The sequence below is a fragment of the Silene latifolia genome, chromosome Y, assembly GCF_048544455.1.
Source record: "Silene latifolia isolate original U9 population chromosome Y, ASM4854445v1, whole genome shotgun sequence".
Classification (NCBI taxonomy): Eukaryota; Viridiplantae; Streptophyta; class Magnoliopsida; order Caryophyllales; family Caryophyllaceae; genus Silene; species Silene latifolia.
In genome coordinates this window covers 141274632-141300174 of record NC_133538.1, presented here as the reverse complement: position 1 = coordinate 141300174, position 25543 = coordinate 141274632, and positions in this window count along the sequence as shown.

Sequence of the window (25543 nt, the reverse complement as noted above, 5' to 3'; positions counted from 1 at the left end):
ATTGTTGTTTAAAGCCAAAGATTGACCACCCCGGTTAACTTGCATAGTAGGATCAAATCTCCTCTTGTTTGGGTAAGAGGGATAAGAGGTGAACCTGGGTGAAGGAGTATAAGGCCTAGAAGAAGGATATAAAGGCCTCTTGCCAAGACTGGAACTGGTTGCATGAGCTTCATTTTCAATGTCTTTCAGGGAATTCTCAGCCCATAAAGCATCATTGTAAATTGAAACAAAGCTGGTGGAGTCCCGTCGGACCATGCTTTTGATTTTAGGAGAGAGCTTTTCAAGATAAAAGAAGGCTTTTTCATTGTCATCCTTCACCAATCTAGTAGCATAATGAGCCAACTCGTTGTATTTATCAGTGAAGGCCTGAACCGGAAGGCTTCCTTGCTTTAATTCCATGAATTCTTTCAACTTTTGCTGTTTAAGTTCTTGCGGATAGAATCGGGCCTCCACCAATTCCTTGAAACGTTCCCAGTCAAAACCCGGTTCAGCTGAAACAGTAGGCCCAGTCATAGCCCACCATCGATCTGCTTCTCGTACCAGGAAGTGGGATGCCAGCTTCACCTTATCTTCCTTCTTAACATCATACAACGTGGAGCTTTTCTCTAACTCCCGGAACCACCCCGCAAGAGCAACTGGATCAATTTCTCCACCATAAGTGGGAGTGTTGTTTCGGGTTAATTGATTAGCCACCCAAGTATAGATGCCTGGAGTACCCTCAAGAGGCGGAGGAGGAGGAGGAGCTTGTTGATTCTGCTGATTTTGTTGGTTTTGGAGGATTTGAGTAAGAGCTAGTAAAATAGCATCATCAATTCTTCTTGGCGGAGCCATCTTGCAAAAGAGAAAATTTAATTAGTACTTAACAATTAGCAATCACAAACAGACTACCACATAAAATCCTAAATCTACCCTTCCTACCCATCTCTCAAGTTTATTATTTAAAGGTCAAGTGATTTTAAGTGAGGTGCACAAACGTGCGTCGGGAGCAAGAAGCTCTAATACCAACTGTGACACCCTCATTTTTAGCGTTAAATAAACACTTAAATTCTACAGAAAAACTGACAGGATATGTTTGTAAATGGTTCAACTAGATAAAACCTGTGATTTTAAAAACTTTTCTAAACCATTCACAAACACTTCCAAATGAAGAGTGCCAAAACCTGCAAATACTAACAAACTAATTTACATAACATAACTGAAGTCGCGAAAATAAAGTGATACAAACCCAAGTAAAAGAGGGAGACATATGTCCCTTCAAAATCTAAACACAACCAAATGTTTAAAGGTTTACTACAAAATAACCAAACTAAGTCCAAGGTTCTTTTGCTCACTAGCTCGTCTGTGACCCCATCTAATCATCATCAACCTGTCAATCGCATTTTATACAAACACGAAAGCCACAATTCAGTGGGGAGTAACTTCGAGTCCTCCCAACCACGAAATGTCATATTTAATGTAACATGTAACGTAAAATGTAAACCACATCACAATAATCTAGATATCAAATATTCTAACATGTGAACTCTAAACTGACCAAATTAAACTATCATGTGAAACATATAACAAGCAGTAATCCAAACTTTATCAATTGTAACCAGCTTGCATCTCACCTATTACAATTCATAAAATCACCATACAAGAAAGGACAATATATCAAAGACAGGCATAAGTTCTTAGTACGGTCAATAGTCACTCTGTAACTCGAGTCTATACCACGAGGTAGGGAAGGTAATCGAACCGGTGTCATGGCTCAGAGGTTCTATCAAAACATGGCCAAGACACAACACAACCCTAGCCTAAAATCTGCGCAGACCTAGACATGCGGATACACACCACCGCACCCAAGACCCACAATTTTTCTAAAACAAAGTGAGTACCCTAAGGAGTCCACCAAAGGGTTGGCTAGTACTTAAGCTGACCACTTACTATCAAAATAAGTAACGAGGTCATGCCCCAACTTGGATATAATCCCACCAAGTCAGGAACACAAAGGCTATTAAGCAGTGAACATATACTCGTCAAAGACTATAAAGGCCTATCTATGACAAACACAACAACCCGCAAGAAGTATTCAATACCAATTCCATTTCCAAAGAATATTAACAATATTAAAGGTTTCGGGGAATCTAAGGCCGTTTCTACAACATAAGAACCCATTCAAATCAACCAACAATATATGTGAAATAAAAACATAGTTAATGGCCTAAAACAAGAATAAGGCCAATTATCCATTTTTCACAATAATTTTCATCCAACCGAATTTTTACCCGCAACCCCAGTCCTGCGACAGGTACGGGTTAAATCGCGGCTGACCAATCACACAATTGACTGACATCGATTCAGTCAAAGGGACCAAGGCTCAGTTTTCGGCATATTCATCCAATCATTACAATTATCGCTATAAAATTCATTTTGAGCCTATTCATTACAATTTCATTTTATATTCTATCCTAACGTGTGCCAACTACCAAATAAGCATAATTTTACCATTAACATTATATTTACTACTAACATAATCCGTTTCAAAAGATTACCCACATGTTACTTATACTAAATATAACATTAATAAACCCGAAACGACGAACAACGCATGAAAAACCGCGAAACAAGCAACGGGCCAACCCGGGCTAACCTTGGGCCTTCCGTGGGCCTGCCTGGGCCTGCCGGGCCTGCTGGGCCTGCTGGCCGCCACCCCAAACCCTCCATTTTTCCATTTTTGTTCAGTTTAATATCGTCTGAAGCATCAATTAATCATTCCTATTTCATTTCCATACTAATATGTGAACTTAAACTAACAAAAGACATGAATAGACATGAATTTAACCCATATTATCATGTGAAATAAACCACTCAATTAACAATCACAAAATCATACAAAAAGCAAAGAATGTGACATTTAATCGTCGAGTAACTCGAAATATGTTACCTTTAGCAACAAAATGAGCAACTAGCACCTTGCACACCAAACCCTAATATACAACTAGCTATCTTCAACAATATACGAGTCCCCAAACTCGTCTTCCAAATCTTCACCTAAATAAACAATAAAAACACAATTATAAGCACTAATAAACAAAACCCTAAAAATGATGGACAAAATAAATTTAGGGCAAATGAATTTAATACATACTAGGATGTTGGAAATGAAGAGAGGATTCCAAATATGTAGTCCTTAAGAAATTTGGAGTAGAAACGAGTAAATTACGATGAAAACTAGCTTAGAAAAGCTTAGGTTTTCATATAAAAATGGTGTTTTTAGTTGGAATAGTTTAGAACATTCAAGTATGATGAAGCTGGTAAAGAAAAATCAAAAGGAAAGGAGGAAGGGGAGGTGTGGCGTGAGAAAGGGAGAGGAAGAGCGGGAATTTGGCGGGAATTTATGAGTCGGTTTTGGCTCGTTTCGACAATAATTAAAACCGTTCGTCAAATGCAAATTCCGACGATGCCAAAGTTCTTAAACCCGAGATTACAAGAAGATTGAGTACTCATATGACCCATTTCCAAAATCGTTTGCCCAATTTTCAAAAGAATTGCCATTTTTCCCGATATGCCCTTATTTCGAAATAAAAAGGCTTTTACACGGTTTAAACTATTTTTAAACATTTCGAAACTATCAAATTAAATAATTTACTTCAAAATATAATAGAATTACATTTCGTTGAATTATTATTACTTCAAATACATTAATATTAAATTCAACTTGATTAATAAATTACTTTCGCAAAATAATAACGGTCCGAAATTACGTGGTGTTACAATCACCCCTCCTTTTAAAAAGTTTCGTCCTCGAAACTTAGAAGGAGAAATTATAGTAAATAACATCTTAATAATATAATCATAAGAAAAATATAGGTATCTTTTCAATGAAACGGTGATACTCTTGTTGATTAGACAAGAACATCCACATTTCATATCAAGATATAAAAATATTTCTACACCAATAAATGAGAAAACCATTATTGGGACGTCACCAATAACGAGATTTAGCACTCATTAATGTTAAAACCATTAAAAATCATAAAAGCCTTTCAAAATTTTTAGTTTAAAATTCTATAATTGGAATAATATCTTTACTAATTATGATTAAATACGGCTTAGTAACGCGGAAAAAGAGTAAGAAAAAGGAATACCTTACGAGAATAATTCAGGATATTTAGCTAACATAGAAGCTTCAGTCTCCCAAGTCTCTTCTTCGACATTTCCACAACGCCAAAGAACACGGACTAGAGGTACAACTTTGCTCCTAAGTTGCTTGTTGGCTTTTTCAAGAATCCGAATTGGCCTTTCTTCAACCGCCAAGTTAGGCTCCAATTCAAGAATCTCTTCTTGGATGATATGGCTAGGGTCACTAATGTACTTCCTCAACTGAGAAACATGGAAGACATTATGCACCTTGCTCAGATTTGGGGCAATTCTAAACGGTAGCAAGCAGGACCAATCTTTTCAATCACCCTAAAGGTCCAATATATTTAGGGCTCGACTTCCCTTTTATTCCAAACCGTTTCACCCCTTTCATAGGTGACACTTTAAGGAACACTTGATCATCAACCTCAAAAGAAAGTGATCGACGACGGACATCGAGATATGATTTTTGACGGTTCTGAGCGGCTTTCATCCGCTCCCGAATGATTTTAACTTGTTCAATGGACTCGGTCACCAAATCAGGTCCTAACATTGGAACATTTTGGGTTTGATCCCAACAGACTGGAGTACGGCATTTTCTACCGTACAGAGCTTCATATGGTGCCATTTTAATGGAGGCTTGATAGCTGTTGTTGTAAGAGAACTCAACCAGAGGTAAACATTTCTCCCAAGAAGTTTGGAAATCTAAGGCACAGGCACGAAGAAGATCCTCTAAAGTTTGAATTGTTCTCTCGGTTTGACCATCAGTGGCGGCGTGAAAAGCAGTGCTCATCAATAGTTTACTACCCAAGGCCTCCTGTAATGCAGTCCTGAACCAAGAACAAAATCGGGGATCCCGATCTGAAACTATATCTTTAGGAACCCCATGATAGCGCACTACTTCATTCACATAGGCACCAGCTAGAACTTCTAATCTCCAAGTCTCTTTGATAGGAATAAACCGAGCACACTTAGTCAATCGGTCCACAACCACCCAAAAAGCATTCTTCCCAGTGGAAGTCCTGGGTAAAGCCATCACAAAATCCATGGAAATAGACTCCCATTTCCAAAGAGGAACATCCAAAGGTTGAAGCAAACCCCGGGCTTTTGATGCTCTATCTTTACTTTCGCGGGTGAGGCATTTACTGACATACTCCATAACTTCAATTTTCATCCTAGGCCACCAGAATTGTAATCTCAAGTCTTTGTACATTTTGGTAGCTCCCGGATGAACGGAGTAAGGAGAGAGGTGTGCTTCATCAAGAATTCTTTTTCTCAAATCACCGCACTCGGAACATAGATTCTACCATGATAACGGAGGTACCCATCATCATCAATCTTACAATCCTTAGCTTGCCCAAGTTTAATTTTAGCTCGAATGGATTTGAAGGTAGGATCATCGGAAAGGCAAGCACGGATCTCACGGTAGAAGTCAGGTTCGGCGGACATGGCATTAAGATGATTAAAGCCCCTTTTTACAAGACTTATTCCCAATTTTTGAAGTTCTAAAGCAAGTACAGGAGGTAATTCCCGAAAAGAATTCAAAGAATGACAGGATTTTCTGCTAAGAGCATCGGCCACCACATTAGCTTTTCCTTCGTGATAAATTAGATCGGCATCATAGTCATTCACCAATTCCAACCATCTTCTTTGCCTCATGTTCAGATCTTTTTGGGTAAAGAGGTATTTCAGACTTTTGTGGTCGGTGTAGATGTTACAATGGACTCCAATGAGGTAGTGTCTCCAAATCTTCAAAGCATGCACCACCGCAGCTAATTCAAGATCATGAGTCGGGTAGTTAACTTCATGAACTCTAAGCTGTCGAGAGGCATACGCAATAACTTTCCCTTTTTGCATCAAGACACAACCTATACCATGCTTAGAAGCATCACAAGAACATCAAAGTCCACCCCTTCTTCAGGTAAGGTCAACACCGGAGCGGTAGTCAACCTCTTTTTCAATTCCCGGAAGGCATTTTCACACTCCTCGGACCACACAAATTTGGACTCTTTCTTCAAAGAATCGAGTCATCGGCCTAGCAATCTTTGAAAAATCCTTCACAAACCGCCGATAGTAACCCGCCAAGCCAAGGAAACTACGGATTTCAGAAACATTGGTCGGACTTTTCCAATTAACAACGGCTTCGATTTTGGCAGGATCTACCATAACGCCCTCTTTCGAAATAACATGCCCAAGGAAGGTCACTTTAGATAACCAGAATTCACATTTAGAGAATTTAGCATACCATTTTTCACGGCGCAGAATCCCCAAAATGGCTCGAAGGTGTTTGGCATGTTCTTCTTCAGATTTAGAATAGATCAGGATATCATCAATGAACACCACAACGCATTTGTCAAGGTGTTCTCTCGAAAGTACGGTTCATCCGATCCATGAATATGCTTTGGCGCATTGGTCAATCCGAATGGCATCACCAAACTCGAAATGACCATATCTCGTATCTGAAAGCGGTTTTAGGAATGTCAGATTCTCGGACTGGAATCTGATGATAGCCCGAACGAAGATCAATTTTAGAAAAAGTGGAAGCACCTCGGAGTTGGTCGAAAAGATCATCAATTATGGGAAGAGGATATTTATTCTTGATAGTAACCCGGTTAAGTTCACGATAATCTATGCATAACCGCATAGATCCATCCTTCTTTCTTACAAAGAGAACAGGAGCACCCCAAGGTGAAGAGCTAGGTCGGATAAAACCTTTGGCAATCAAATCATCCAAATGAGTCTTGACTCTTTCATTTCGACGGTGCCACCTATAAGGAGCTTTAGCAATAGGGCCGGTACCAGGAATAAGATCAATAGTAAATTCAACTTCCCTTTCGGGAGGAATTCCCGGTAGCTCATCGAAACACATCGGAAATTCACATACCACAAGAACATTCTCTTTAGGAGGCAGAGAGGAAGAATCTGAAGGAGTCACCATACATAAGAAGGCTTGATGACCCTTTTTCATCGCTTTGACAAACTTCATAGCAGAAATTAATTTAGCACCGGTTTGTCTTTTAACCACTTGATAAGACACACGGTGACCGGAAGGGCTTGTAAGAATTATTTTCTGGTCCCGACATTCAAATCGAGCATGATAAGTATGTAACCAATCCATTCCCAAAATGACATCAAATTCTTCAAGCGGAAATCGGAAAAGATTTGCTGGAAATATAGATCCCGCAATAGAAATAGGAACTCCCGGATAGATTTTAGAACAGGAAAAGACATCACCAGAGGGTAAGGATATAGATGTGCTTTCTTCATGTGATGATTCAAGTGATAACTTATCGGAGAGTTTCATTGAAATAAAAGATAATGAGGCACCCGTATCAAATAGTACCAAACAAGGAGCATCAAAAATAGAAAATGTACCAGTGATGATATCGGGGTGTGCCTCGGCTTCGCTCGGCTCATGACAAAAATCCGGCCTTTCGGCCTCTGGGGGCAAAGCAGGAGTAGTAGGAGCCGTCACCTTCTTCTCCGGGCAAACATTAGCCTTGTGGCCCGGTTTGTTGCAAGAAAAGCATATGATAGGATCAACGAAGCATTTACCAGGATGTGCTGGTTTCTTGCAGTTATAGCACACTCGGTCTTTAGCACCTTTATTGTTGTTTAAAGCCAAAGATTGACCACCCCGGTTAACTTGCATAGTAGGATCAAATCTCCTCTTGTTTGGGTAAGAGGGATAAGAGGTGAACCTGGGTGAAGGAGTATAAGGCCTAGAAGAAGGATATAAAGGCCTCTTGCCAAGACTGGAACTGGTTGCATGAGCTTCATTTTCAATGTCTTTCAGGGAATTCTCAGCCCATAAAGCATCATTGTAAATTGAAACAAAGCTGGTGGAGTCCCGTCGGACCATGCTTTTGATTTTAGGAGAGAGCTTTTCAAGATAAAAGAAGGCTTTTTCATTGTCATCCTTCACCAATCTAGTAGCATAATGAGCCAACTCGTTGTATTTATCAGTGAAGGCCTGAACCGGAAGGCTTCCTTGCTTTAATTCCATGAATTCTTTCAACTTTTGCTGTTTAAGTTCTTGCGGATAGAATCGGGCCTCCACCAATTCCTTGAAACGTTCCCGTCAAAAACCCGGTTCACTGAAAAAGAGGGCCCAGTCATAGCCCACCATCGATCTGCTTCTCGTACCAGGAAGTGGGATGTCAGCTTCACCTTATCTTCCTTCTTAACATCATACAACGTGAAGCTTTTCTCTAACTCCCGGAACCACCCCGCAAGAGCAACTGGATCAATTTCTCCACCATAAGTGGGAGTGTTGTTTCGGGTTAATTGATTAGCCACCCAAGTATAGATGCCTGGAGTACCCTCAAGAGGCGGAGGAGGAGGAGGAGCTTGTTGATTCTGCTGATTTTGTTGGTTTTGGAGGATTTGAGTAAGAGCTAGTAAAATAGCATCATCAATTCTTCTTGGCGGAGCCATCTTGCAAAAGAGAAAATTTAATTAGTACTTAACAATTAGCAATCACAAACAGACTACCACATAAAATCCTAAATCTACCCTTCCTACCCATCTCTCAAGTTTATTATTTAAAGGTCAAGTGATTTTAAGTGAGGTGCACAAACGTGCGTCGGGAGCAAGAAGCTCTAATACCAACTGTGACACCCTCATTTTTAGCGTTAAATAAACACGTAAATTCTACAGAAAAACTGACAGGATATGTTTGTAAATGGTTCAACTAGATAAAACCTGTGATTTTAAAAACTTTTCTAAACCATTCACAAACACTTCCAAATGAAGAGTGCCAAAACCTGCAAATACTAACAAACTAATTTACATAACATAACTGAAGTCGCGAAAATAAAGTGATACAAACCCAAGTAAAAGAGGGAGACATATGTCCCTTCAAAATCTAAACACAACCAAATGTTTAAAGGTTTACTACAAAATAACCAAACTAAGTCCAAGGTTCTTTTGCTCACTAGCTCGTCTGTGACCCCATCTAATCATCATCAACCTCAATCGCATTTTATACAAACACGAAAGCCACAATTCAGTGGGGAGTAACTTCGAGTCCTCCCAACCACGAAATGTCATATTTAATGTAACATATAACGTAAAATGTAAACCACATCACAATAATCTAGATATCAAATATTCTAACATGTGAACTCTAAATCCGACCAAATTAAACTATCATGTGAAACATATAACAAGCGATAATCAAACTTTATCAATTGTAACCGACTTGCATCTCACCTATTACAATTCATAAAATCACCATACAAGAAAGGACAATATATCAAAGACAGGCATAAGTTCTTAGTACGGTCAATAGTCACTCTGTAACTCGAGTCTATACCACGAGGTAGGGAAGGTAATCGAACCGGTGTCATGGCTCAGAGGTTCTATCAAAACATGGCCAAGACACAACACAACCCTAGCCTAAAATCTGCGCAGACCTAGACATGCGGATACACACCACCGCACCCAAGACCCACAATTTTTCTAAAACAAAGTGAGTACCCTAAGGAGTCCACCAAAGGGTTGGCTAGTACTTAAGCTGACCACTTACTATCAAAATAAGTAACGAGGTCATGCCCCAACTTGGATATAATCCCACCAAGTCAGGAACACAAAGGCTATTAAGCAGTGAACATATACTCGTCAAAGACTATAAAGGCCTATCTATGACAAACACAACAACCTGCAAGAAGTATTCAATACCAATTCCATTTCCAAAGAATATTAACAATATTAAAGGTTTCGGGAAATCTAAGGCCGTTTCTACAACATAAGAACCCATTCAAATCAACCAACAATATATGTGAAATAAAAACATAGTTAATGGCCTAAAACAAGAATAAGGCCAATTATCCATTTTTCACAATAATTTTCATCCAACCGAATTTTTACCCGCAACCCCACCTGCGGCGACAGTGCGGGTTAAATCGCGGGCGACCAATCACACAATTGACCGACATCGATTCACCAAAGGGACCAAGGCTCGATTTTGGCATATTCATCCAATCATTACAATTATCGCTATAAAATTCATTTTGAGCCTATTCATTACAATTTCATTTTATAATCTATCCTAACATGTGCCAACTACCAAATAAGCATAATTTTACCATTAACATTATATTTACTACTAACATAATCCGTTTCAAAAGATTACCCACATGTTACTTATACTAAATATAACATTAATAAACCCGAAACGACGAACAACGCATGAAAAACCGCGAAACAAGCAACGGGCCAACCCGGGCCAACCCAGGGCCTGCCGTGGGCCTGCCGGGGCCTGCCGGGCCTGCTGGGCCTGCTGGCCGCCACCCCAAACCCTCCATTTTTCCATTTTTGTTCAGTTTAATATCGTCTGAAGCATCAATTAATCATTCCTATTTCATTTCCATACTAATATGTGAACTTAAACTAACAAAAGACATGAATAGACATGAATTTAACCCATATTATCATGTGAAATAAACCACTCAATTAACAATCACAAAATCATACAAAAAGCAAAGAATGTGACATTTAATCGTCGAGTAACTCGAAATATGTTACCTTTAGCAACAAAATGAGCAACTAGCACCTTGCACACCAAACCCTAATATACAACTAGCTATCTTCAACAATATACGAGTCCCCAAACTCGTCTTCCAAATCTTCACCTAAATAAACAATAAAAACACAATTATAAGCACTAATAAACAAAACCCTAAAAATGATGGACAAAATAAATTTAGGGCAAATGAATTTAATACATACTAGGATGTTGGAAATGAAGAGAGGATTCCAAATATGTAATCCTTAAGAAATTTGGAGTAGAAACGAGTAAATTACGATGAAAACTAGCTTAGAAAAGCTTAGGTTTTCATATAAAAATGGTGTTTTTAGTTGGAATAGTTTAGAACATTCAAGTATGATGAAGTTGGTAAAGAAAAATCAAAAGGAAAGGAGGAAGGGGAGGTGTGGCGTGAGAAAGGGAGAGGAAGAGCGGGAATTTGGCGGGATTTTATGAGTCGGTTTTGGCTCGTTTCAACAATAATTAAAACCGTTCGTCAAATGCAAATTCCGACGATGCCAAAGTTCTTAAACCCGAGATTACAAGAAGATTGAGTACTCATATGACCCATTTCCAAAATCGTTTGCCCAATTTTCAAAAGAATTGCCATTTTTCCCGATATGCCCTTATTTCGAAATAAAAAGGCTTTTACACGGTTTAAACTATTTTTAAACATTTCGAAACTATCAAATTAAATAATTTACTTCAAAATATAATAGAATTACATTTCGTTGAATTATTATTACTTCAAATACATTAATATTAAATTCAACTTGATTAATAAATTACTTTCGCAAAATAATAACGGTCCCAAATTACGGGGTGTTACAGGGGCACATTGCGAACCTTCGCAAATTCTTCTCAAGACTACGAAAGTACAACATGAGACTCAATCCACAGAAATGTGCATTTGGGGTAACATCCGGCAAACTCCTGGGATATGTCGTTAGCCAATGAGGGATAAAAATAGACCCTTCTAAGATCAAAGCTCTAATCGAAATGCCGCAACCTCAAACAGAGAAGGAAGTTAGAGGATTCTTGGGCAAGGTGCAGTACAGAAGTCGATTCATATCGAAACTCACCATGATTTGTGAACCTATCTTCAAAAAGCTAAAGAAAACGGATCACACCATGTGGGATGATGACTGTCAAAAGGCATTCGACTGAATCAAGGAGATACTAGCCAAACCGCCAGTGCTCATGCCACCCCAACGAGATCAACCTCTTGGTTTATATCTCACAGTAACTGAAACAACCATGGGTGCCATGCTGGCCCAAACGATGGGAAAAGAAGAAAGACTTATCTACTACCTTAGTAAGAAGTTCTTGGAGTATGAGTGCAAGTACACACCACTCGAGAAGACATGCCTCGCTCTTGTGTGGGCAACGAAGAAGCTACGCCATTACATGCTTAGCTACTCCGTCAAAATATACTCCAAATTGGATCCTGTCAAATACCTCTTCGAAAAACCTGTTCTCAATGGACGCCTAGCGAGATGGACTTTGATGCTCTCAGAGTTCGATCTCAAGTATGTACCTCTTAAAGTTGTAAAAGGACATGCCGTTGCCGAGTTCTTCGCGGAAAATCCCATCAACGATGCACAAGCAATAGACACCTGGTCGTTTCCGGATGAGGACATACTCCAAACCGATGTAGACTCCTGGGACCTTTATTTTGATGGAGCGTCGAACTTAAGAGGATTTGGAATAGGAGAGTTGCTCATTTCTCCTAAAGGCGAGCATACACCACTCTCTGTCAAACTCAACTTCGAGGTGACAAATAGTGCGGCAGAATATGAGGCTTGCCTCATTAGGCTACAAGCAGCGGTAGGTTTAGGCATCAATAATCTTCGGGTACATGGAGATTCATCTTTGATCATCAACCAAATTATGGGATCTTGGAAAATTTGGAGTGAAAGCCTAGCACCCTATCAAGCCAGGATAGACCAAGTTGCCCAATTCTTCGATCAAGTAACGTACCTACACCTACCTCGAGAAGAGAATCAATTTGCAGATGCTCTTGAAAAACACGCATCTTTGATTAATATGCCGGATAATATGGTAGAAATGCCTTTATGCATCGAACGACGGTCAGAACCAGCTTATGTGCACCAAATTACAGATGAAGAAGAAAACCCAGAGGAACCTTGGTTCCAAGCAATTCTGAACTTCAAACTCAACGGCATCGATCCACCAGACATAGACAAAAGGGGACAACGACATCATTAGAAAGATCACCCCAGCCGGAACAGGAGGTCACTGTTTCATTTTGGTGGCTATCGACTATTTTACCAAATGGGTAGAAGCGGCTTCTTATACTAGTCTCACAACCAAGAACGTGGCAAAGTTCATACAAACCAATATCATCTGTCGATACGGTTGCCCACATGAGATCATCAGTGACAATGGGTCACATTTCCAGGCTGAGACTGAACAATTACTAGCCAAGTACAAAATCAAACATCATCATTCCTCGCCGTATAGACCACAAACTAATGGTGTAGTAGAGGCAGCAAACAAAAATGTTGTCACAATCCTCAAGAAAATGATTGAAAATCATAGAGATTGGTCAAGCAAGATACCATTCGCCTTGTGGGGATATCGCACATCCGTTAGGATGCCCAATGGGGCCACTCCTTTCTATTTGACCTACGGTATGGAAGCCGTGCAACCCGTCGAGCTCGAAATATCATCCTTGCGTATTCTACTCGAAAGTCAAATCCCAGAAGCCGATTGGAAGAGGGATAGGTATGAAGGACGCATCCTCCTGGATGAACGAAGATTGCGTGCATTACATAATATGCAAACGTATCAGGCATGTATCAAATGAGCCTTCAACAAAAGGGTTAAGCCAAGAAACATCAAAGAAGGAGACTTAGTTCTCAAATCAGTTAGAACTCTTTTACATATCAATCCACGGGAAAAATTTAAACCCAACTGGGCCGGACCATTTCTAGTCAAATCCATACTCCCGGGGGGTGTGGTTAGAATCACAGACCTAGATGGGAATGAGTTTGCCAACCCAACTAACCTCGACCAACTGAAACGTTACTATGCCTAGAATAAGAACAAAAACGCGCCTCGCGTAACACCACGTGTCGCTCCTGTGGCACGAAATAAAAAACGGCCCCTGGCCAGCTGAAATAAAGCTTACGTCACCTTGCTCTTACATTTTGACAAATCGTCAACCTCATATCATCAAATAAACTGAATTGTGCTTTAAGAGTAAGTAAAGCTCATGCTTATTTTCTAAGTTCATTACAAGCTCTTGCTTAGAACAATTATTCTTTTACATTTGCTTGAACTACGCGCAAGGGTTTGATTTCATTTTTTCTTAAAAATGAATACTTAGGCAATCCTTCACAGAATACAACCCAATATTATTTTAAATGTAAATAAAAGGACATTTGCATATGTATTTGGAATTCGACAAGAATAATAAAAGAAAATCACAACAGTTGCATAACCAATCAATCTTTTATTCATTTCCTTCCATAATATTAATAGTATGCTACATAAGAAAAAATAATGCTAAATAAATAGGCTAGGATTCTAAAAACCCCACCTTTTTTTATTACAAACAATAATAATAATAATAATAAGTAATACTAAGACTTAGGCTATTCTTCCATTTTCCCTTTGCCTTTGTCATTCTTGTCATATTTCCTATCTCGACCACGCGCCGGGCGCTCCTGCGCTATCTCAGATCTAATCACCAATGGTCTCTCTCGTGGTCTAGCCTTTCCATTCTTATCAACCACCTTCTCGACAACGGGAGAAGTCTTCGGTTTCTTCGACGGATGAACAACTCGAAATCCAGCCTCTTCCTCTCCCTCGGTCAAGTGCTTCTCTTTCTCCTTCTCTACGTCACGAACCTTGTAGTCAACAGGCTCGCGCTTCCTTAGTCTCTCGCGCTCCTCAGGAGTAGTAGCCTTCCTCCAATGCAAGTAGGAATCTGATACCCATAATGCGCTGACAGAAGAGTTTAGGAACCACATGTTTGTTTGAGCCCATTTGATGGCCCACTCTCTTCGGCTCTTAGTATTAAGCGCCATGGGAGTCTGAGGAATAGTGTCAAGCCTCGGAATCGTCTGCTTCAATCCAATCTGCCTCATCACCCTCTAGGGGAAGATGCATATCATGAATTCCAAGCCAGGAATGCGCACCGATCGGGTAGGATCCAGAGACGACACTCCAGTAACAGAGTTAAGATGCAACCAGGGTACAATCCATCTAATTAGGGGTCCATCCTCGTTCTTCAACTTATTCTCCCAGTAGTTGCAAACCCTAGTAAAATCCACCATGTAAAGCCTGGTCCTCATTGCAATTGAGCGAGCATGATAAGCAGGAACATTAACTAGGGGCTTGATAAATCGAAGACGCTCCATAAGCCAAACCTACCAAAGCAGGTATTAGTATCCAAAAAAAAAAAAAAAAAAAAAAAAAACGAACGAAAGGAAGAAAAACAAAATAAAAGAAAAAGAAAAAAGTTGTATTCTTTTACCTGCAAGATGATGGGACTTCCTAAATAAGGAAGGTCGTGGTTGGTTTTCTTGTTATCTAACCCCAATAGGATCTCTCCTAAACATAGGCAAGCTGGGCTCCTGCGCATCTCCATCTGCTCAACTAGGCTCAAATAGCGAGGATCACCTCTCATATCCTCATCAACATGCCCTTGGAGGATATAACCATGCAATAAGCAAACTCAAATGCCCTACGCCTTGCCACATAGGAGATATAAGGGTCTGCCCTATTTATGAATCGATCGATAAAATCAAGCATTCGGACTCCTTTTGAGGTCACAAGACGATCAACCTCAGCTCTTGTCAATCCAAGCAAATCCCTAAATTTATTCTTATATCCTTGAGAATTAGAGGGTATAACAGGCATATGTTCTGGGTCCCAACCACCAATTGCAGCAATTTCTTCAAGAAACGGACAGATATCACCTCCAAGGAAGGCAAACACGTGGAAGTTCGGGTCCCAATACTCAAGACAAGCATCCAAGAACGGTTTGACGACCTTAATTAGCTTCAAGCTCAAAATCGATCCAAAGTTGTAGGCACCCATATCGTGTTTCTCCACATTTGAAGATTCGTTGGTCCATTCTTTGTGACGGATTTCTAAAGTATTCATGATGTATGATTAATTAGAGAGTTTTATGTAATATACGGAAGAAAGACGGAAGAATTATGTGAATAAAACCTCCATCGACGTCTATATTTATACTAAAAGCTGTTTCCTAAAAACTGTCAGGACGGACACACTGGGGAAAGGGCGCAGCACCTGCTGCGCCTCTTCAAAGGGACGCAGCTCATGCTGCGCCTCTTCCTCAATTGTATTTCTGTGATTTTCCGCTTTGGATCTTTCCTAATTCCTTAAAGCATAATTTTCTATTCGTATGGGTTATTATTTTTGGTAATTCAGTCCAATTACCGTATTTCGAGTTTCCTAATTCCACGGGCACGTATTTCGAGATGAGATCGGCATTTTTGTCAATTCAGCACACTTATCCATTTCCTTTTAACTTTATTTTTTGGGGAATCATTTCACCAATTTAATTATTTATTTTTCAAACTTATCCATTTCTTTTTAATTTTTTCTTTTTGGGGAATCATTTCACTCCCGTTTCATATCACATTTCAAACTTATATGTTTTCGTTTTCATTTTTTTTAGGGGGTAACCCTCCCTGCCGTCCAGTCATGTTCGACAAATTTTTTGCATTTCTTCGAGTCTTTGTCTTGTGCTAATTTAGGCCATGTGTACAAATATGTGGTTTATGTGTAATTTCTATGTAAATTTCGGCAGTATGACGGCGTAAACCGTCATCTACCAAACTTGTTCAAAGCTAACCGGCAGGTACAAACAAGACAACCCAGCAGCAAAGGCACTCAGGCCGTCATATATACAACCAAAAATAAATATTTACACCGAACTGGGGGCTCGTGCCCGAAACAAAGTCCGAAAGTCCAAAATAAAGGTCCTAAAAATGTACAAAAGTGTATGCCGTGTAGCCAACAACAAAAACAACAGGAAAACAAATGAATTACTGCTGGTCGCCGCCAAACTCGGTAACTCTCGCCTCAAGAGCAGCGATCTCGGCGTCGCGGACCTCTAGCTCCCTCAGCAGGCGAGCTGTCTCCTCTTGAGACTGTGCTAGCTCTCGCTCTAAGTCATGCTCCCTCTGCAAATGACAAGAATTAAATCATGTCAATCATTTCAAACATAAAGAAAGTTAGAAAATGAAGTAAACGGAAGGTTCATACCTGACGTCCTCGACCGCCAGCAAGTGCCTCGACGGAAGTAGCTCGTAGCCGGTTGGCTACCCTCCACAAAGCCATGAACAGAGATGGCGCTACCTGCATTTCAATAAACAAGGATTCTCAATGATTTGACAAAGTTAAACAAATGTATTCATATACAAAAGCTAATTTAAGTTGGGGAACTTACCCTCCGAATCAGATGCTGCCAATCGTCCAGGCCAACATCTGTCACCGCCTTGCCAAAGTCGCGAAGCTCGGAGATCGTCGTCATCCCCACCGCATCAGTGTACTCGAGGGTCTCGGGGTACGCTGTGGGCTCGACGCCCGCCGCCTCAACCTCCTGCAAAATTTAAATAGTTTTCATTAATCGATGATCATTCATCATGCTTTCAAACCAATCGAAAGAAAGGTGAAGTACTTACCACGACCGGCTAGTACGCCAACCTCCGATAGAGGAACGCTGAGTAGTCCTCGCCAGGAAGAAGGAGAGCGTCACCACCGACGTCTGACAAGTCAGCCTCCCTCTCAGCATAAGAAGGCTCCCTGAACATTGTCCGAGGAGGGTCGATGGGGACGGTGAAGGCATCTCGAGAGCACTGGCGAGTCAAACGCTCACCCAAGTACCACATGGGACCCATCGACATCCTCAGTAGCAACCGGCTCGAGCTCCTGGGCCGAAGGACCTCAGCCACAAAAGGAGGGACGCCAGTGTAGTCCGCCCAAGGTCTGGGCACCCACTAAGATAAGCAAACGAGAGGTCATTCTTATGATCAGTTCTAAAAGAAAGTAATGAAAAAACAAAGAAAGGTGAGTCGAGGATACTCACGCCCTCCAGCTGTAGAGCGTTCACATCCCGTTGACAGACGTTGTGAGAAGAACGCTGACTCCTCTTGCGACACATCACCCAATCCCTCACAGCGGGATAGGTTCTCTCTCCTGGCTCCGTCCTCTTGGGCGCGAAGCCCGGAAAGTAGGAGTACACCCACGCCTGCAAACAAGATAATCAATAATGATCTTTCGTGATTCGATAAGAAAAGGAAATGATCTTTCATGATACGAAGTGAAGGTTCATACTTCCAGCAGCAGTCCAGGACCAACAGTGGCAGGAGAAGTCCCCTTCTCCACCAGCTCCGGACGAACCATGGCCCTCATATAGCGTACGAGGACCACAAAACCAGCAGTGACCCAGTCCTAACTACCTAGGCCACTCAGGTCAGAAAGGAAGGGAAGAAGCTTCATCGATAACCTCTCTCGCTTTTCTCTAAGGTAGAGTGAAGACAAGAACCACCAGAGCCACAAATGAGCTCTCTGCTCCGCAGTACAAGGAGGAGGAGCCGTCTCCCTCCCATCGAACATCACCACCGTCGGGACCTTGCTAGCAAAGTAATCCCGAGCGTAGGAACTTGGCACCAACCCGGGAACCGAAGCAGCTTTCCCCGCCAGGTTCCAGCCGATCAAGCTCCTAGCCTCAGCCGAGTCCACTCTCATGGCTGTCTCCGGCCACACCACAGCCTCAGTCCCGCACGAAAAACCAGAGATCATGCCGTAATCCTCCAACGTGACCCCAACCTCGCCAAAATTCATGTGAAAGGTCGAGGTCGTGTCCCAGAACCGATCAAGGAAAGCTCGAATTAGGCTAAGGTTAGCCTAAATCTTCCTTCCCTTGATATCCCTCCACACTCATACCAAAGCACCGAACGCTCCCCGCTCGATGATGATCTGCTCCTCCGCCGATAGTCTCCCGTAAGCCTCCATCATCTTAGTGTAACCTGAGAAAGATCTGATGTTCCCGGCCTCCTATTTTGATTCAAAGCAAGAGCTATCTTTAGCTCGAATAAAAAAGGAAAGGGATAGCAAATGAAAATAAAAGAAGGTGAATAAAAGAATGATGAATTCAATTTACCAAGCTCTTCACCGTCCTGTAGGACAAGTGACTCTCCGCCGCCCAGATGAGATGTCGGCTATCCCATCTCTCATCCCACTCGGGTGCTCCCCTCAGCTGATGACCGCCTCGTCCGACATTGGCCCACCTCAGGGCCTCCTCCTCGACGACCTCGTCCTTAGCAGCCTTCGCTGCAGCAGCAAAAGCCTGCTCTAAGGCCTCCTCGAGCGTACGAGAAGGGTTAAGAACAGTGTCGATGTCCATGGGACCTCTCCTTGACGTAAAAGCCTAGTCACCTACAAGAGTAGGGTAAATTAGGCCGCGTCAATAGACGACGAGCCTTAGTTAGGGGATTTTCGAGCCTTCAGAGCTCCAAAATCGCACTTTTCTCGCCATCTTCGGCCATTTTTCCAAAATTACGACCGCTCATGTAGTAGTATGGGTGAAGTCAAGTCTAAATTGAAGCCTAGTCATGGGTTCGAGTCGGAATTTCGTCAGCATTTCGTTATAACGGTGATTATGCCCTAGAAAAGTGTCCTGGAAAAGCCGTCACAAATCAAAAATCCGAAATGGTAGGAAGTTTACTGTAATACAACGGTTTTATGAGTCTCTGGGTACTCTATTGAGTGGGCCTTACTCTGTCGAGTAAGGGTGTTTTGATTTTAGAAACAGTATTCTGCCTGTAGGTTACTCGATCGAGTAGCCTGGGTACTTGATCGAGTAAGTGGCACTCGATCGAGTACGTTAGTTACTCGATCGAGTAGGTCAGTTAACGGGTATTATTTTGACGGGTTTTGTTAATAACACGGATTAGTATATAATTCATATCGTCTTCTTCCCTAAACACTTTTACAAACCAAATAAGCTTAAAAAGGAGATTGAAACTACGTTGTTCGCTTCATCCGTGTTATTGAAAAATCCCGGAGCTTAAGAGGTCGGATTTCATCATTCTTTGCATCTTAGTGATCCTTTCGTCAAGGGTAAGATCTACATACCAATTTTATAGCATTTAATTAACTTTGTTTAAACCTTAATTTGGGGGATTTGGGGTTTTTATGGTTAGTTGTGCTAGTAGTAATTATGTGATCATGTGTTAGGATGATTATTCGTAAAGGAGAGGTTTTGATTCAGCTGTTGAGATCATCTGCTTATGTTTGCATTCCAGGTAGGGTTCTCCCTACTCAGTATTAGTCACATAATGTGGTTTGTTGTTGATTGTGATTGTTGTTAAAGTATCATATTCGCATTGTGACGGTTGTTGGATTTGGTTGTTGTTGATTGTTGTGATTGTATCTGTCTGTGTTCTTCGGGGTGCGTCCCTGGCTGAGTGGAGTCACTTGCGGGAGTGGCTTCACTCCTATTATTCGCCTTCTGTGGAACCCGCCATATAAGGGATGTGCACATTAATGGATTTGGGTTTATCGCTCGATGGAGATGAGCGAGGCTTAGGTGGAACGGCTGCAATCCCCCACTGGCGGCGAGGAGTAACCTATTGCGATGAGTACTCTGGCACGGCTACACACTTTAGTGTGTAGTCAATATTGAGGAGTTGGTGAGGGAGTTCGGGTTGATGTGACGATTGAGCTGTGTTGATTTCTTGTGTGGTTGTAATTATATTATTGTGTGATTAGTACTGACCCCGTCTTTGTTTTCTAAAACTGTGGTGATCCATGCGGGGATGGTGAGCAGTTTTTGATCAGGTTTGATATGGTGCTTATGGGCTAGCTGGGATGAGTCATCACTTGTAGTTAGAAGTGTCTTCCGCTGTTGTCAGACATTGTTGTTTAGTTTTTAGACATTTAGTTTTTGGAGAACTTGTATCGTATTTTATCAGTTTGGTTTTGGATTGTAATCACTTTAAAGTTATTACTATTTAAATTATGTTTCGTTATTGTCATTTGATTATCATTGCCTCGGGAAACCGAGATGGTGACATTTCTATACCTAAGTGGTCCTGGTAAGGCATTTGGAGTATGGAGGTGTCACAAAGTGGTATCAGAGCGACGATCCTGAAACCTGTAACCAATGAATCTAATGAACATAGGGAGTCAATTAAAATGAACCCGGGGAAGAAGTTGTGGGAGCTAATGCAAAGGCTAGGGAGACGTCCTAAAGTCGCGAACTCTCCCTGCAATTTTGAACCGGTCACATGGGGGTACGTGTCAGGGTCATATGTGTTGTCTTTTGGTTTGTATGTGTACCTAATAGCATGTGTTGTGAATTGTTGGATGTTGGTGATGCGTGTCCAAAATATGATGTTTTACACCTTATTTTACACGCATTTCAGAGCTCAATTATGTAGTTTATGTTACTATTTTCCCTATTTCCGTCTACTTTCGTGTTTTTGTGTAACACTGTAGAAATAGGAAGAATGCAGCGAAAAATGAGCCGAACCCATCCCCGAGTACTAGGCATAGGACCAGACGTGAAGTAAAGACTCGGGAAGCGAACTTGGTGCGCGTATCAAGGCTTGAAAGATAGATTTGCGAGAGTTTCAGAAGTGGATTACCAGCTGACTTGGTCTATAGACTGACCTACATGGTCTATAGACTGTCAGAATGCTGAACAGTTTACTGCAGGAAGAGCAGTCAGTCGATCGATTGAGGTCCATGGTCGATCGACCACATGAGCTGAAGTGCAAGTTTTATTTTATGTCAGAAGCTTCTGATATTCTCGGCCTTTGGTCGATCGACTGGTTGATATGGTCGATCGACCACTTATGCAACCTAACGAGAATTAAAAGATTTTTACCTAAGCCCATTTGTAATTAGGTTTGGAGAAGGGTTTTACGTGACACTTCTTTATAACGTAACTCCTTCCTACTGCTTTAGATATAAGGATTTTTGGGAGAGATTTAGATTCACATACCTAGTTTGTTCTACAGTTTTCATTAGTTTTCAATAAAGTTCTTCTTTTGCATCCGGATTCATTTTTCTTGCTTTCTCTGTTTCTGGTTATTCTTGTTCTAATTTTAGTTTACTTTTATTTCTTATTATTAGATTAGAATTGATTAGTTAGAATCCTTAAGCCCTAATTCCTTGTTTTATGCGGTTTTCTTGTTCATTTAATTTAGTTATGAATTCTGTTGTTTTCATCTTTAGTTTCGTTATTGTTGTTAATTCCAGTATGAGCAGCTAAACCCTTCGTGCAAAGATGTAGGGGACCTGTAGTGTAGGCGGCATAGAATTCGTAAACCTGAATCGAGTCTTGGTCGATCGACTGAGCTTGTTGGTCGATCGACCGCTTTACGTAAGACCAGCTCCGTTTTAATTGATTAAATTGCTTAATTTGACGAATCGAGTGCACTCGACTAGTTGGATACTTAGTAATTGACCGACCCATTAGATCGAAAGATAGGGGAGGGAATTAGATTACCAATTGAAACGACTAAATTATACTGAGATCGTAAGATAGGTAAAATTTAGGCTTTTAAGAATCACTTTTCAGGGCGAGAGTCAGTACTAGTGATACTTAGGGACCCGTAGCTAGATCGAAAGGTGCTACCTGTTAAGAATGGACCGAGAGGACTTCTTATTTTCCCGTCTTACGTGATTATTTCAGACTTACCTAGGATACTGCCGTCGAAACTACAGTGAACCGACCATCTTAGCATCCTTTTAATATTTGATTTCATCTATTTTCTTTAATTACTCATTTATTTGCTTTAGTTTAGTTTTGATTTTATTGCCTTTAGTTATAGAATCATTCAAATCAAACCTCCCAAAACTGTTACTTTAGACTTAAATTAGACAACTTTAAATTGCTTGCCTCCTTGTGGTTCGACACTGACTGCCACTATCTATAGTAGTAGTTTGGATTATAAATTTTATTTTTGATACTCTACGACGGTATCAAATTTTGGCGCTGTTGCCGGGGAGGCAATTGTTTAATTTTTAGTTGTTTTATTTTAGTCTTTCTCTTGATTTAAGGGACATCTGTTCCTTAAACTATTCTCATATTCTACTTGTAGTTTCCTCTTATGCGCAGGTCACAGGGTGGTGAATTACTACCGCTAGATCCTGAGATCGAGAAGACTTTGCGTGAGTTGAGACGATCATCTAGAGTATTGCCGAAAGAGGAAGAGCTGAGTACTATGTCCAGTTACTACGGGAACGAGTTATTTGACGAGGATCCACCTTCATTTCCTATTTCTACTTCTTCAGCTGAGACCGTTACATCTCCAGATATGGCTGAAGAAGCAAGTATAGCCAGTCACTCCGAGCCAAAATCTGAGAATCTCTATAAGGGATTCGCGTTGCCAGCTGGGACGGATAGAAAATTCGAAGTGAAACCGTCCTACATTAACTTGGTTGAGAGAAACCAATTTGGGGGAGCTGCGAACGAAGATGCAGCTAAACATATGGAGATATTCATTGACTCATCGTTGTTCCATACCCCCACCAAAGAGGTGTGACCCAGACCGGATAAAAGAGACGATGTTCATATTCTCGCTCCGTGATGCTTTAGGGGTGGTACCGAGATCTGGATCGAGCTGCTAATGGGATTACTGATTGGAATTCGCTGGCCCTAGCATTTTATAAAAAATACTTCTCTGCATCGAAGACCAATGCGATTAGAGCTCAGATCACAAGCTTTAAACAGGGTTCTGATGAGGATTTTCATGAGGCATGGGTCCGTTTCAAGAGACTGGTGCGATCTATTTCGCACCATGGGTTCGAGCAATGGTTCCTGTGTAATCAATTCTATAATGGGCTTTATGATGATCGAGGGGGCTATCCCGGATGCTTTGCACCTAATGGCAGATTCCAGGAGAATAGTGGAGAGACTAAGGGGTGGAAGATTATTAAAGATATGGCCACCCATAAAGCTGAGCATGGGAATTCTAGAGGAAATCAGAGAAGAGCAGCCGAATCTCCTACTACGGCTGCAATAAAGGCCCTTACTGCGAGATTCGACAAGTTAGATTTTGGGGGATCCCAAAAAGGTGGGATATATAAAGTTAATGCAGTTTCAAACGGCCCTTTTACATGCAAAAGATGTGGAGGAGAAGGACATGTTTTGGAATTCTGTACTAGTTCGAATGAAACATGTGCTGCCTTTCAACATTTTAGACAGACTGGTGCTTATCTCGATCCCTCTAATGTCCACCCCAATTTGAGGTGGACTAACCAGAATGTCCTTAATCCGGGTCCACCACAGCAGCAACAACAGCAAAACTATGTGCCCTCTCATAAGCAGCAGCAATATCAAAAGCCTCCCTATGTGCCTCAACAGCAGCAATTTCAAAGTTTTGATATTTCCGAATCGAAAAACATGGTTCAGAATTTGTCGGGTTTGCTGCAAAAGGAGTCTCTAGCTAGAGAGACTTCTACAAAAATGTTGGAGAGCCAAATTGCCCAATTGGCAGGCAAAAGTGCAACTAGAGCTCTGGGGCAATTACCGTCGCAACCGAATCAAAAAGAGACTCTAAATGCAATGACTTTGAGGAGTGGGTCTACCCTTGATGGGCTCGCTATGGTCAAAGATGTTACTGAAAAAGATGAGCAGAACCGAGTAGGAAAAAGGCTGGAATGAACAGTAGCAAGAAAAAGACGATCAACAGGTGCATCAGTCGATCGACTGACACACCTGGTCGATCGACCACATCTAATGAACAGTGGCGAGTCTGTAACAAAACAGAAGCTTTGAGCAACAGTGCAGTTGGTCGATCGACCGACACACCTGGTCGATCGACTGAAGATACGTCTGGTTATGAACCTTTTCGTCCTCCAATGCCAGACAACTTGAGGGACTACTTATTTCGGGATACGACAACTCCGAAATTATTGAGGCAAGATCCAAATGCTAATGGGTTAGTTCCTGTTCCAAAGTATGACCCTACGATGGGTAATGGTTCATTCCTGAGACGGTCTGAAGAAGGTTCGAGCTACAACAAGGACAAAGTAGTGGATTTTCAGCCTAAGTCCACTGATGCCGGTATGAGAGACCTAGAGGAGAGGGCTAAGTTGCTTCTTACAGCCCCTTATCCAGAGAGATTGGTACCGACAAAGGAACAGGTATCGTTTAACAAGTTTGAAAATGTTATTCGTAGTTTAAATGTGCAAGTTCCCTTCCTAGAATTAGTTAATCAAGTGCCTGCTTATATGAAATTTATGAACCATCTATTGTCAAAAAAGAAGTCACTTGATACTGTGCAATCTGTCGCACTAACTGAAGAGTCATCTTCCTATTTGACTCATACTGCACCTCATAAGCTAGAAGACCCAGATAGTTTTTCTGTCCCTTGTAATATTGGCACCTTTTCTATTGAGAAGGCATTGTGTGACCTATGGGCCAGTATTGATGTTATGCCTTTGAGTCTTGCTAAGAAATTGAAATTGACTAGGTTTGCAATTACAAACATGACAGTGCAGATGGCTGATCGTTCTGCGGTCCAGCCTATAGGAGTCTTAGAGGATATTCCTGTGCAAATAGGAAAGTTCTTTTTCCCAATTGACTTCATTGTGCTAGATATATCCGAGGATGCTCACATTCCTATCATTTTGGGTAGACCATTTCTGCACACTGCTAGTGCAGTTATAGATGTTGGCTCAGGGACATTGACCTTTAAGGTAGGAAAACAGTCCATTGTTTTTGCTCAGACCTATAAGAAGAAGGATGCTATGTACCCAGTAACTTGCAATGTATTTAAATCTTATGTTGTGTTGACCGATATGCCTGCCCCTATGCCTAATTCTGCTATAACACCTCCGCCCCAGATTGGGAGCAAATTGGAGGAAGATCCT